Here is a 15000-nt window from a genome sequence, read left to right on the forward strand (position 1 = left end):
GGCTGAATACATATCAAAGGAAATTAAATAATATTTTTCGAACAAAGTAAATAGAACGCAAAGTAAATCATTTTTTAAACTAATTAAATAAACTATTTTTTTATAAACAAACTAAGGTTAGGGTTAGGGTTAAAAAGTCGTTGTAGGATCGAGTACTTACGACTAGCTAGCGTGTGCGCACAGGGACCACTGTTCGCTAGTAGTACCAACTTCCAATATTTAGAATAGGAATTACAGGACGCCAATGCACAATAGAATGAATATTCAATCTGTCAGTTAAATGCTAACGCTTTTTTTTAAAAAATAATAAAGCCATTTGCATTGTATATCATTGCCTCTCATTATTTACATTCGAGTTAGAGGTTTACTTTGTCTTTCATCCCGTCGAGGTCGACGAAATACTCACCAGTTGAGGACCGGCTCCCCCATGAAATTCCACGCCTTGTGCTTAATAAAGTAGAAAAGATTATCTCTTTAAGATAAGCGTGTCATCAGTAAGTGCAGATCTTGCCCTCGTCTTAGGCCATGGCCATAATCTGCTGTCAGCTTGCTAGAAATAGTAGCCAGAGCCCATCAAATCTCGCTCTGTTTAGTCTTGAAATAAAGGAAAGACACATTGGACAACGATGTCTTTGATATATTTAGGGGTTAATATAAAGCGTTACGCCTATCAGAAAAAAAAAAAAAAATGTGTGTAATAGGTGTAAAACAACTTGCTCTAAACGACTATGATCGTAGCTGAAATGCTTTTTCTGCCATGAATCATTCAATCGGGATTAAACCTAAAGAGGGTAAACAAAAGGTGGCAGAAACGTGGACACTGAAGATGGATGTCTAGACTGCACCCCATACAAGTAAACTTCCGCATCTCAGGTCAGGATGTAGTATGATCCTCAACCAGGTGGGAGCATTTAATATTTGTAATGATATTGATTTGTATGGGGCGTGTCTAGTCATTTGATACCGAGTACATAAGCTGCAAAGATGAAACGCTACCCAAAACCCAGCGCGAACATCCTAGAATACATCCAAAGAAGTACAACCATTTAATTCTTTCTAATCTTTTACTGCGTTTGCCCTTCTCGAAAATCCCATTCTTGCCTATGTTTTCCCTGCAGAATTTTATGATTGAGCAACAGTCGTCTTCTCTAATCACTGAGAGCCTCCAGTGCTTGTGGACGACGCCCCTTATCATATACTAGCAGTATCGCCCGGCGGCGTTGCTCGGGTTTGTTTCGCCCCTTTAGAATTGGAATTTTTGAAAAGTAAAAATTTTGCATTATGTAGCTTGTTATTCTCTTTTAGTGAACATTTTCCAGGTTGAAATACACCGAAAAATGGCGACACAGCAGTCAAAAAAATCATTAAAAAATAGGGATTTTCATAGAAAAAAATCACCTTTTTGATGTAAATAATTTTTGGTGTTAACATGGTCCGATTTGAATTTTTCCTTCTACAGAAGGAAGAGCAAGCCTTCTTCTATCATACTCTCAATTTTGGTCAACTTGCGCCGCAGGGTCTCAGAGGAGATAGTGTTAGTTGAAGGCTACCAAACCTGCCACACACAGACAACTTCAGCTTTATATAGAGAGAGATAATACAGAGTAACAATTGACTGTATTTGATGGCATCCAATACGCATTCCCTTCTCCTTCCCCAGAAAAATGTCTCCAAAAATCACCCCGGATCCTCTATGCAAAGTTGGGTCTCTCGTGCTTTAATGCACTAAAATAATTTTTCCCCCGTACGTCTTGTATGCCATCAAATATGATATTAGGAATTACTTCATGTGGGTTCATAAATGGAAGGTCCTTTGGTCAATTGACATTCAAATGTTTATATTCTTTCTTTTAATTTAAGGCGTAGGTTTGAGCAAACAGGTGACGCCATATATTTGAGGGGGTTTACTAGACCTTTTTTTTCTTTCTTTTTACTACAATTTGAGAAACTAAACTTTGGTCCATTCCTAAAACTTGTTCCTTGATGAATTATTTACACAACACAATTCTGAATTATCTTTTTAATTTGAAATTAAAAACTTGCATATTTGATTAGATTCTCTCGGATTTTGAAGAAAAACATTGTTGTTAAGATCAACTGAACTACCTACTCGTTAAATTAGCGTAAATAGCTTAATGTTCTCGTGCCAAATCAGTGACACGGTTGGACTTCTGAATTCCAGGCTTCCACGCAGTTTTCTTCTCTTCGATTTCACTTAGTCGCTTTGAAGGATCTGTTATAAGACATTTGGTAAAAAAAAATGCTATACTGAAGGGTTGAACTCAAAATCTCGTGATTATAAAACGAACTTCTTGATCATTTGGCCTTCTCCATTTAGTTCGATATAAATATATCGATTTTTTTTCCATTGTACATTCGAGACAAGATTTAGTTTTGTATTGACAATGAAAGCTGGTTGTCTCCCCTGGCACTGAATTTATTCTAAGAAAAAATTATTAAAACTTTTAAAATACATTTTTCTGAGATGTTCGTCCTTTCTCATCCTTTCGTTAGGCGCATGGATGCATTTTTTAATTTTTGGATCCTTAAAAAGCAAGTATTTTCGAGTTGCTTTAAGTAAATAAACAGCAATATCCATGGTGAAAATAAAGAGACTTGTTATGAATAATTTGATCACCTTCCAAGGTTTCACTTCTGCTGAGGGGCACCGATTTTTATTTTTAATGTTCTGAACATTAAATATAGGTTTACATATAAAACTGATAATCAGGAGAATGGCTTCATAGAATTATGTAAGCAACGGGCGTGGCTGTGTGGTTAGGAAATTGCTTCTCAGACACATGGTTTTCGGTTCAATCCCATTGCCTGGCACCTTGGTCAATTGTCTTCTACTATGGTCCTGGACCAATCAAAAGCTTGTGAATGTGTTTTGTGTCTTCTGATCTTGATACTGAGTGATAGCTGTAAATGAGTTTCACGGTCATGCAAGCAATGTCACTCATTTCCAATATTCCACAAAAACATGTCTGGCCATAGGGAAATATTACCTTGCTTGGATACAGGTAAAGGATGGCAACAGTAAGTGCAATCCCATGGTCATTCATGATTGAAGGGGGTCTTTACTATGATTTACTGATTACTTAGCATTTTTAAGGGGGTAAATGAAATCTAGTTGACTCGGTTTTTTACTTCTACAATTAGATGTATTACTTTTAGTGTTGTTTTAGAACAGTGAGTTTTAACCTGGATAACAGCATACCTACTGCCCTTCAGGTTGTGAGCTTACAAGAGGGATGGGCGAAATTTTTCTGAAACTAGACACAATGTTTATACATTGACTACATTTTAAAAAAATCTTTGGTTGAAAATATAAACAGGACATTTTGTTATCAATGAGCTAAAACATGACTGATGGTGTATAATTTCATAACCTAAGTCCTCATTTTCTTTAGTATTTTCTATAACTTTATCATACGGAGCACTTGTCCATGCAAATGTCTAACAGGAGACCCATGCTGGATTGGATACTATAAGATAATTCTATTGAAACCGACCATATCCGGCCCAAATATTCTTGTTTTTTATGTTTTATGTTCAAACAGCCAGATGTGACCTATCACACCTGCTCTACAATGTCATTCTAAAAATAAGCAGTTATATCATCAAAATGCCAAAGCTACGAGACAGTGCATGATTAATTGAAAATAATCAATTAGCATTACATTCAACAGTAATCTGAATGCTAAAGGTTTAATCAAGATAATCTTCTGGGAATTCTTAACAGTTTGCATTGATTTAAGCAGTTGTTTAGTTATTTCCCTTTGCATCAGAAAAATGAATCTAATCTAGGTATGCAATTTGTTACACAGCTTAACTTTTATATCTGAAATTATATTGAAAAAGCTTTCTGTAAAAGAACTGGTTGGGGAATAGATTAAGTTTGAGTGACTCAACAATTTTAATTTGAACATTTAAGGCGAGAGTTGAGTATTTTATTTCCAACAGGACAAACAATGGCCATAAAATATTGGCTCTATCCTCATCAAAACCCCCCAAGCTAGCTTTGAAAAACAAGGCATTGAACAAATATAGTTTGAGTAGACAAATGATTTATTTTAAGAACATTTGTGTAATAATTTTTTTTTTAGATCTCAGTTTTCATGTAATTAAATCTTTTCATCATTTTTACCCCACTGTGGTGAAATAACCAGCAATGACTACCCAAATAGACCCATGGGCTGTGGGGGTTGTCATCTGAGTGGTGCATAGGTGTCCTCCACCAGGAGTAGGGAATCACCAACAAATAGTGGATGTAGCAACATGCTGTTACAGTGCTCACCCCCTTACTAGTACTACAACTTCCCCTATCCTTGATTATCTTAAAATAAGCTCGTTATAATTACATCAAATTTATCATTATCTGACTCTATATACATTCCAGTAAAAGTGGTTGTAGTGGCTATTTAGAATAGGGAAGCACTTTCACATCTTTGAAGTTCCTGTCAGATTTTTTTTTCTTTCTTTTTCACAGGTAGCTGTTGTGCAGACACGTGGCCTAGTGGTTAGGGTGTTGCACTCAGTTGTAAGATCATGGTTTCAATTCCTAGGCTGGGCAGTGTGTTGTGTTCTTGAGCAAAACACTTCATTTCCCATTATTCCAGTTCACTCAGCTGTCAATGGGTTAATCCTGCAAGGGACCGTTGTCCCATTCAGCAGGTAAAGGTGCTGCAATCTCAGTCACATGCCATAGAAATGGGGCTAAGATCCAGCTTTATTAGCCCCTAAGGTTCATAACCGACCTAAATCTCTGTCAGGTAGCAATTAATTTTAATTTCTGAGCTAGGAAAATGGGGATACTTGCCTCCTGACTGGCTCCCACATAGGTGGCACGTAAAAAGCACTTTCCAAACATGATTGATGCCAGAGCCACTTGAATGGGTCCTGTGCCGGTGGTGCATAAAAAGCACCTACTACGCTCTTGGAGTGATTGGTGTTAGGAAGGGCATCCAGCTGTAGAAACACTGCCAGATCAGACTGGAGCCTGGTGCAGCCTCCTGGCTTCCCAGTTCCCAGTCAAACTGTCCAACTCATGCCAGCATGGAAAACAGACATTAAATGATGCTGATGATGACGTAGGAAAATAGATTTTCTGAGGGATTATGTCGCAAAACTGGAACTAAAATCCAATTTTTCAATAGATCAATACTGAACAGTGTTTAATTGTTGCAGGATTTGTATTATCTTTTACTTCAGGATGAAAAACCTTACTCTTGCTCATATAAAAAAAAGGAGCACTCCGTCAGTTACGACGACAAGGGTCCCACCTGATCCGATCAACGGAACAGCCTGCTCGTGAAATTAGCATGCAAGTGGCTGAGTAATCCATAGATATGTGTGCCCCTAACGTAGTTCTCAGGGAGATCCAGCATGACACAGAGTGTGACAAAGCTGGCCCTTTGAAATACAGATACTACTCATTTTTGCCAGGTGAGTGGACTGGAGCAACGTGAAATAAAGTGTCTTACTCAAGGACACAAAGTGTCTCCGGGAATTGAACTCACAACCTTACGATCATGAGCCGAGTGCCCCTAACCACTAAGCCATGCGCCTTCATGCTCATATAATACAAGATGCAACTACTTTGTTGTTAACACTGTTTGACTTTATAAATGATCAAAGTGAAAATACACAAAGGCTGTTTGGCAGTTTGAAATTTACATTGCCGTTGTTCTAATCTCATTGATTATTTCCTAACATTGATAAGAGAAAAACCTCTAAATTTTATCTATTGTAAATAAATTTCAGGCTAAATATTAATAATCATGTGCTACCAAGAATTTATAACTAACAAAATCGCAATTCTGAATATTTAAATACAATATATTTTACCTTAAGTGTAGTTGGTTGAATTTTCAATTGTTAAAGAATTGTCTGTGAGGAAATGTGTTTATGACAAAGATCTGTAAAATAAAGGTTTGCAGAAGAACAAGAACTTGGTACTTACAGCCAGTTTTCTGTGCAGTTAAGCAAGCTCCATCACTCCATAACTTGTAATGCTTGTATTTTAGGATTTTCTGGTCAGAAATAGGACAAACATTGAGTTATACAAACAGTTGTTGCAATAATATATAAATGAATATACAAAAAAACATTAAGAAAAATGGATATAAATTAGTAAAAAAAAAATAGTTGTATGTATTAAGTATAAACAATGGTATGCATAAGAAATGACGTAAAAGAAATAAGAGTGATGTTAAGTTGTAATGAAATTAGTAAGAAATTTTGTTCACAAACAACCAGTCAGGTTACACTGAACCCGGCATTTTGATTCAGTTGTGATAAAAAGAAAACAAATCCAACTGTGTTGAAATAAGAAAATGACCTGTGTGACATAGATATGTTTTGGGGTTATAATCAGTTTGAACAATGGCAAACAGGAGTTTGATGAGTTATCTTAGGGCAGTCCAGCAGAATATGTGGGTTGTTTGTTTAGCAAAGACTTTTCTGCATTTATATAATTGCAAGAGTATTCTTTAAATAACCCTAGAAGATTTATATATATATATATATATCATCATCATCATCATTTAACGTCCGCTTTCCATGCTGGCATGGGTTGGACGAATGACAAGGCTGGCGAACCAGATGGCTGCACCAGGCTTCAGTCATGATCTGGCAGTTTCTACAGCTTGATGCCCTTCCTAATGTCAACCACTACGAGAGTGTAGTGGGTGCTTTTACGTGCCGCCGGCACGGGGCCAGTCAGGCGGTACTGGCAACGACCTTGCTCGAATCTTTTACACGTGCCACCAGCACAGGTGCCAGTAAGGCGATGCTGGTAACAATCACGCTCAAATGGTGTCTTTTACGTGCCACCGGCACGGAGGCCAGAAAGCCGCTCTGGCAACGATCACGCTTGGATGGTGCTCTTAATACCCTACTAAACAAAAGCAGTGTATTTCAGCAGAAATATTGTAACTGAAAGTTGAAGTGTTCTGCTTTGGGAAAGAGTTAAAGAAAATGGAAATGAGTATCAACTTTTTCATTTTTCCTATATCTCCTATAATCATTGGATTTTACAGTTTTTAGTTTAAAAGTAGCTTTTTTGGTTTGCTTTATTTTGCTTTAATAACAATTTTTACTTTTTTTATTTTCAGGAGAAATTTTCTCTTGGTGCACTAATGGTGGCATTAGTATGTACTCCTTCAGGAATAATTTTGGCCAATCTCAAAAATTACACAAAGTCAGGATGAGAATATCTTGCAGCATGCCCTGGCTGTCTTCAATAACTAAAGATTCTCAGATGCCACAGTGATTTAGCAGATTTGTGTGTTAAAAAAAAAAATAATAATAAATTTTATAAAACGAAATACATTTGTTTGTTTTTTATTATTTATACATATTAAGTTGTGCCCCGTGCTAGTAGGGTGCCATCCAGAGCGGCTAACTGGCTTCCATGCCAGTGGCATGAAAGAGGCACCGTTCAAGCGGGATCATTACCAGCATCACCTTACTGGCACCTGTGCCGTTGGCATGTGTAAAAATATTTGAGCGAGGTCGTTGCCAGTACCGCCTGACTGGCTCCCATGCTGGTGGCACGTAAAAGTACCCACTACACTCTCAAAGCGGTTGGCATTAAGAAGGGCATCCAGCTGTAGAAACTCTGCCAGATCAAGACTGGAGCCTGGTGCAGCCTTCTGGTTCGCCAGTCCTCAGTCAAATCGTCCAACCCATGCCAGCATGGAAAGCAGACGTTAGATGATGATGGTGGTGGTGGTGATGATGATGAAGAAGCTTTGAATCCAGTACATTAATCACTTCAGTTTCAATCACAGAACTGCTTTACCAGATCTGAACAACACTACAAAGTCAACACATGATATCAAAGGAAACCTACCGAAACTCCAGAAACACAACCAACCAAAACACAGAACAATATAAACAGATACCATCCACGTCATACAAAATTACATCTCCTCTGCAACATTCGCACAGACAGTAATGGAAACAATGATGCATACAGAAGCATAAAACCTATGCAGCAGGCAGGGTTTCCCCCCCCTTTTCTTTTCACTTTTTGCACCACACCAAATAACAATCACTAATAAATAGTCATTACCTTACATCCACTTTTCATACTATCATGGACTGGGTAGGTCTTCCCTGAGATCCCACTCTCTTTAGAGCCAAAACAAAGGCAATTTATATTATCACATGTAATACCTGACTGGTTCCCGTGCCAGTGGCATGTAAAAAGCACCATTCAAGCCTGGTCGATGCCAGTACCGCCTGACTGGCCCTCATGCCGGTGGCACGCAGAAAGCACCCACTGCACTCTCGGAGTGGTTGACATGAAGGGCATCCAGCTGAGGAAACCTTGCCAGATCAGATTGGAGCCTGGTACAGCTTTCTGGCTTGCCAGTCCTCAGTCAAACTGTCCAACCCATTCCAGCATAGAAAGCGGTTGTTAAACGATGATGATGATGAATATAGAAACTATCTACCCAATGAAACAAAAATGCTCTAAAGAGGGAGACATGTAAGGAGCAGGAAGTAAGGCATTGACTTTTACTTCCTCTAAGCATTTCAGGTTCAGTCGTTCTCTCTGGGCCACCAGTTAATGTGTGGAACACAGTTTGCATGTATGCAGACTCGTTGACCACATCCAAGATCCTCACCAGACCATTCAATCAGTAGTACCCATGGGCAGGGATGTGATTAACGCAGCTGATGATCTGCACCTACTGGGAACTCGTTCCTAAAATTAGTTCCTGGCCTTTATCCTTATATTACAGGAGGTGATTCAGAGGTTTCTTGACCTTCTCAGGCCAGGAGAGACATGTCCACTGAAACCTCCAGTCTAGTGCAGGTGCAGCCCTGGACATCTAAGGGCATTACAGACCTGTTACCACTCTGCCTCTTGTAGCTTATGTCACACTTAGGTAAGCCCTTCACTCCCTTTGGAGGAAGGCCATCAATGACTTCTCTCCATTGTTCTCCACTCTGGGTTGTATTTTCTATTTCAATTGGTTTCCTGCCTTTTCCTTTTGAAGTTTGCTGTACCATGTCCTATATTTCCCTGAGAGAGAAGGCCTTCCTCTCTTCTAGTGCTTCTTGGCTTTCAATTGTCATCAGTGTTTCTGTGACTTTTCTTCTAGGTTGTTATGTTGGCCCAACTCAAACCCAATTTTTACCTCTGAGAAGAGGTGGTCCATATTAGTTTGGCTGCTATCTTTTGACCTGTTCAACATGGGAGTCCCTAGCAAGAGCTTGTGCTCCACTAACTTACCTCTCAGTCATTAATACACACTGACAACCAAGAGAGAAAAGGGCTACAAAAAGAGAAGAAAAAAAATGAGGTATAAAGAATGAGAAAAGCTAGGAAAAAAATGAAACCACCTGAAAATATGCTTGAAGGGGAAAAATGAAGAATTACTAAAAAGAAAGATAAACTATCATTTGTGATGGTGTTGGGTTAATCCAGTTACACAACAGTTGCTCAGGAATATAATAATTGTGATACATATTCCTCTAGTAAAGATTACTATTTTCTGATATGAAAACGGTAATCTTTACCAAAGAAATATGTATGATTTATTATGAAAAAGGGTGCAGATGTTTAGAAGTACCAAATCAACAACTGAGGGTTTGGCGATACATTTCCTAGCACTTTCTCAGTGTCATTCATGAAATGACCAATCTTCCTGAGACATTCCTCCTCATCATCATCGTCATTTAATGCCTGCTTTCCATGCTGGCATGGGTTGGACAGTTTGACTGAGGGCTGGTGAGTCAGGAGGCTGCACCAGGCTCCAATCTGATCTGGTAATGTTTCTACTGCTGGATGCCCTTCCTAATGCCAAACCTCCAAGAGTGTAATGAGTACTTTTTACGTGCCACCAGCATGAGGGCCAGTCAGGCAGCACTGGCATTGACCATGCTTGAATAGTGCTTTTTACATGCCACCGGCACGGGAGCCAAACAAGCAGTACTGTCATTGGCCACAATGTCTTCACTTGTCTCAGCAGTTTATTGTCCACTAATTGAAGGGTACTCTTAAATGGGCTGGTTATGCTGCACAGGCATAGGCCACAGTTACGGTCTCACTTGGCATGCTGGGTCTTCTCAAGCACAACATATCTCCAAAGGTCTCGGTCACTTGTCATTGCCTCCATGAGGCCCAACATTTGAAGGTCGTGCTTCAACACCTCATCCCAGGTCTTCCTAGGTCTACCTCTTCCACAAGTTCCCTCTACTGCTAGGGTGTGACACTTTTTCACACAGCTGTCCTCATCCGTATGTAGCACATGACCATACCTGCACAATCGTCTCTCTTGTACACCACATCTGATGCTTCTTATGTCCAACTTTTCTCTCACTATGCTTACACTCTGTTGAGTATGCACACTGACATTACACATCCAGCAGAGCATACTGGCTTCATTCCTTGCAAGTTTACGCATGTCCTCAGCAGTTTGCGGCCCATGTTTCACTGCCACATTGCATGGCTGTTCGCACACGTGCATCATACAGTCTACCTTTTACCCTGAGCAAGAAACCCTTTGTCACCAGGAGAGGTAGGAGCTCTCTGAACTTTACCCAGGTTATTCCTATTCTAGCAGCTACACTCTCAGAGCAACGACCCTTGCTACTGACTTGGTCACCTAGGTAATGGAAGCTATCAACTACTTGTAGTTTTTCCAGGGCACACTCAAAACAACTATGTACACTACCGTCAGGAGACCTACTTGAACCTTCGGATAATATCAGAGACTTAGGTGTAACTGTTGACAGCAACTTTAGCAGGAGTGTGCACATCAACAAAAAAGTCAATGTTGCCTGCAGAATGTGCTCATGGATCCTCAGAACTTTTCAATCTAGGGATTGCGAAACCATTGTCCTTCTCTTCTCCACATTCTCTAGTCCCTACCTCAAATACTGCTACCCATTGTGGTCCCCCCTACAAAAAACAAGACATAATGAGGATCAAAGCACCACAAAGATCAATCACTAAAAAAATAAATGGCATGAAGGGACTTGATTATTGGGTTCGACTTAAACAGATGAAACTCTATTCTCTGCAATTCCGCTGTGAGTGATACATTATTATATACACACGAGTAAGCACATAAATGCAAAACAAGGTAGAAAAAATGGTACTCAAATACCGTAGGTAGAGCAATATGCTCTTTTATTAAAGCTGCAAAAACGGTTTCATGTTCCTGTTCATTTGACAGTTGTGGTCAAGACTTGATCACACCTGTCTGACAAACAGTCACAGTTTTTTGTTATGTTCTTGCAGCTTTAGGAAGGGCATCCAGCTGTAGAAACCCTGCCAGATTAGATTGGAGTCTGGTGCAGCCAGCTGGTTCGCCAGACCTCAGTCAAATCATCCAACCCATGCTAGCATGGAAAGCGGATGTTAAACGATAATGATGATATACAATGGGCTTATTTTGGTTGGCCTGGGGCTACAGATGAAGATACATACCCAAGGTACTCTGCAGTAGAACTGATCCTGAAACCATGTGGTTTAGGTTGCACGCTTGTGTCATGGAATCTGTAGATACTAGTCTAGTGACTCACATGGGGAGATGAAAGGAAGTAATAATTATGGAATCCCATAAAATGATATTTGTTCACTGAACGGCCATTTACTGGGAAAATAAATAAATAAAACAACAATTAGAAAATGTAAACATTTCATTGCACTTAACGAGAGAAAAAAATCAGAATAAATTGGCAAAGATTAGATTCCATTAGTACCCAGCCTTTATCTAGATTTCTTTTAGTCTGATTTCCATTTATGTATTTTTACTTGGTTACCTGGTCATTCCTATAAAGTTCACTGAACTCCCAAAATGATTACATGAAATTAAGTTAATTGGTCTTATTTTGAACAGAAACAAATATTTTATTATGGTCTTCTGGTCAAAATATCTCAAGTATTCTTCTAGAGGTTTTTTTTTTATCATTTCCTAGGCTGGGTTTGTTTGTTTTTTTACCTAAAAATAACTATTATCTCTTTTTTAATCACTTGTAAAGTGTATAAAGATATTGAGTGAAGGAGAACAATCAAAGTCTTCCAATTACACTGATAATTATTGTTATTGTTGTTTTATTGATCTCATCGCATGGCTGTGTGGTTAAGAAATTTGCTTCCCAACCATGTGGTCTTGGGTTCAATCCCACTGTGCAGTATCTTGAACAAGTGTCTTCTACTATAGACCCAGGCTGACCAATTTTCCACTCACAATAGTTCTTCATTTAGACTCTAGCTTTTATTTCAGACGTCCATTATCATTTTGATGTCTACATCTCCATACTTACAAGGATCGGATATTATTTATTAAGGTGGATGCTCTCCTTATCACCAACCCTCACTTGTTTCCATGCAAGCTTCCCATAATCCTTCAAACACAGATGACACAATGGTGAGATATGTATTCACAGAAGATTACAAATGAACAACATCACTTGTATGATGATAACATATCTCTTTTACTCTTTTACTTGTTTCAGTCATTTGACTGCGGCCATGCTGGAGCACCACCTTTAATCGAGCAACTCGACCCGGGACTTATTCTTTGTAAGCCCAGTACTTATTCTATCGGTCTCTTTTGCCGAACCGCTAAGTGACGGAGACATAAACACACCAGCATCGGTTGTCAAGTGATGTTGGGGGACAAACACAGACACAAACACACACGCACATATATATATATATATATATATAATATATATATATATATATATATATATATACATATATATATATACATATATATATATGACGGGCTTCTTTCAGTTTCTGTCTACCAAATCCACTCACAAGGCTTTGATCGGCCCGAGGCTGTAGTAGAAGACACTTGCCCAAGGTGCCACGCAGTGGGACTGAACCCGGAACCATGTGGTTGGTAAGCAAGCTACTTACCACACAGCCACTCCTGCTACAATGTGATATCGAGGCAAAAAATATAAATGCAAATACACACAGGTTGACAAAGCGAGGATGGATGATAAGATAAAGGCAAAAGATGGTGTTGAGTAGCAATAAAGGTGTCCTAGGTGTGAGAGAATATACTAGCTGGTAGTGCAGGAGAGCAAGGTGAGAATCTATTGAGTAGGGGATGAGGATGTTTCAAAGAGGGTTCTTCAATGTGGACTTAGTGACACATGAGGAGCATAGCAGGAATAAATACATACCAGAATCTCAAACACTAACTCTGCCTTGGGATGGAACCTGGATTACTGTGTTCAAATGTGAAGACTTGACCAGGATTTTGTTAGAGATTGAAGTCAACAATTGAGGAAATAAATACCTGGTACAAACCAGAGAGAGAAGAGGAAGAGAAGATGGTGAGGATGTGACAGAGGCAGGGATACACCCAAGTTTGCAGAGAGGTGCATATAAGTGAAGTGGAGCGAAGGGTGAGAGGGTGGGTAAATTTATGAGGGTGTGAAGGGAGAATGGGAGGGGGAAGGAATGTAGTGGGTGGATGCAAATAGAGGGAGGTGGGGTATTAGGAGGGTATGTGGTAGGGAAGAGATCCAACAGAGACATACTGTGTGCAGGTACGTTGGCTAGGGTGCAAAGGCAGGGTGGGAAAGACTTACATAATATAATCTGAAATATAATCTGTAGGAAAACAATAATAAATAAATGAAAAAAAAATCCATAAAAAGATGGGAGGTATAAGGGAAGGTGATGAGCTGGCAGAAACGTTAGCACGCCGGGCGAAATGCTTAGCAGTATTTCGTCTGCCGCTACGTTCTGAGTTCAAATTCCGCCGAGGTCAACTTTGCCTTTCATCCTTCCTGGGACGATTAAATAAGTATCAGTTATGCACTGGGGTCGATATAATCGACTTAATCAGTTTGTCTGTCCTTGTTTGTCCCCTCTGTATTCAGCCCCTTGTGGGTAGTAAAGAAATAGGTATTTCATCTGTCTTTACGTTATGAGTTCAAATTCTGCCAAGGTCAACTTTGTCTTTCATCCTTTTGGGGTTGATTAAATAAGTACCAGTTATGCACTGGGGGCTATATAATCGACTTAATCCGTTTGTTTGTCCTCTCTGTGTTTAGCCCCTTGTGGGTAGTAAAGAAATAGGTATAAGGGACATTTTAACACTTGGCCTACCATGTGTAGCACCAGTGACTCCTGCATTACAAAAGGAATATAATATTTGTTGTGTATTGTGGGAGTCAGCAGTGACACCCATGCTTTAAATCAATGTGGTAGCTTAGTGAAACAGAATATATATCTGGTTTTAAATTTTTTTTTTAAATGCATAATTAATTACATAATTAGGCCACTGGTGCAAAAGAAAATATGGTGGAAAATTGGCTGGGTAGTCAAAGTGTTAAATTCTAGATAAGATGTGTTGGAATAAAAATTTTAAATTATGAGAGAAAAGTGTGAACCCTTTCACCTGCTAATGTTTATGTGGAAGTCAAAACAAGTCAATATTTGTAAAATATGACCTTTTGAGTAAAAGGTAAAAAAATTATTTTTAGATCATGTCATAAATCTGAGATGATTCACAATCGAGGACGCTGCTTTTAGTTGGTTTTGGACCAGATTTGAATCATATTTGATTCATTCACCAATGGATTTTATGTTTATAACAAAATACATCATAAAAGGAAAGAGAATGTAGTTAAAGGTGAATAATTGAAGTTATTTTGAGGTAAAATTATTTCAAAAGCAGATATTTTTTCCTCATCATGTATCATCTGTTTTCATTTGCCTGGCATAAATATTACAAACTTAAAATAAGCTTAAAATATAGGGATTAATCCTTTAAAATTGTTTATGCTACTCTGGGATGGGTGTGTCGAATGTTAGTCCCAAATGTTGAATAAATCTAATCCTCTTAACACATGTTAGCATGACTTTATTATTATCAGTATTATTTTTTAATCAAGTCAGAGGAGGCAATTTTTTTCTCATTTCTCCATCATTGTTGCCCAAATAAATTATTTTAAAATTAAATTAGTAAGCTAAACTAAACGAAAATTAATTTTTTGCTTTTCTTA

General features: G+C 38.7%; 1 long non-coding RNA gene across 1 annotated transcript in view; it reads left to right on the plus strand.

The window, feature by feature from the left end:
* The window catches only part of LOC115217340, an 8765-nt gene extending 1439 nt beyond the window's left edge, over positions 1 to 7326 (plus strand). Inside the window, exon 2 of the long non-coding RNA XR_003882161.2 lies at positions 7119 to 7326. This is a non-coding gene — a long non-coding RNA (uncharacterized LOC115217340). The remainder of the gene's footprint in view (positions 1 to 7118) is intronic.
* The last annotated feature ends 7674 nt before the right edge of the window (positions 7327 to 15000 follow it).

The sequence above is a fragment of the Octopus sinensis genome, linkage group LG11 (assembly GCF_006345805.1).
Source record: "Octopus sinensis linkage group LG11, ASM634580v1, whole genome shotgun sequence".
Classification (NCBI taxonomy): domain Eukaryota; kingdom Metazoa; phylum Mollusca; class Cephalopoda; order Octopoda; family Octopodidae; genus Octopus; species Octopus sinensis.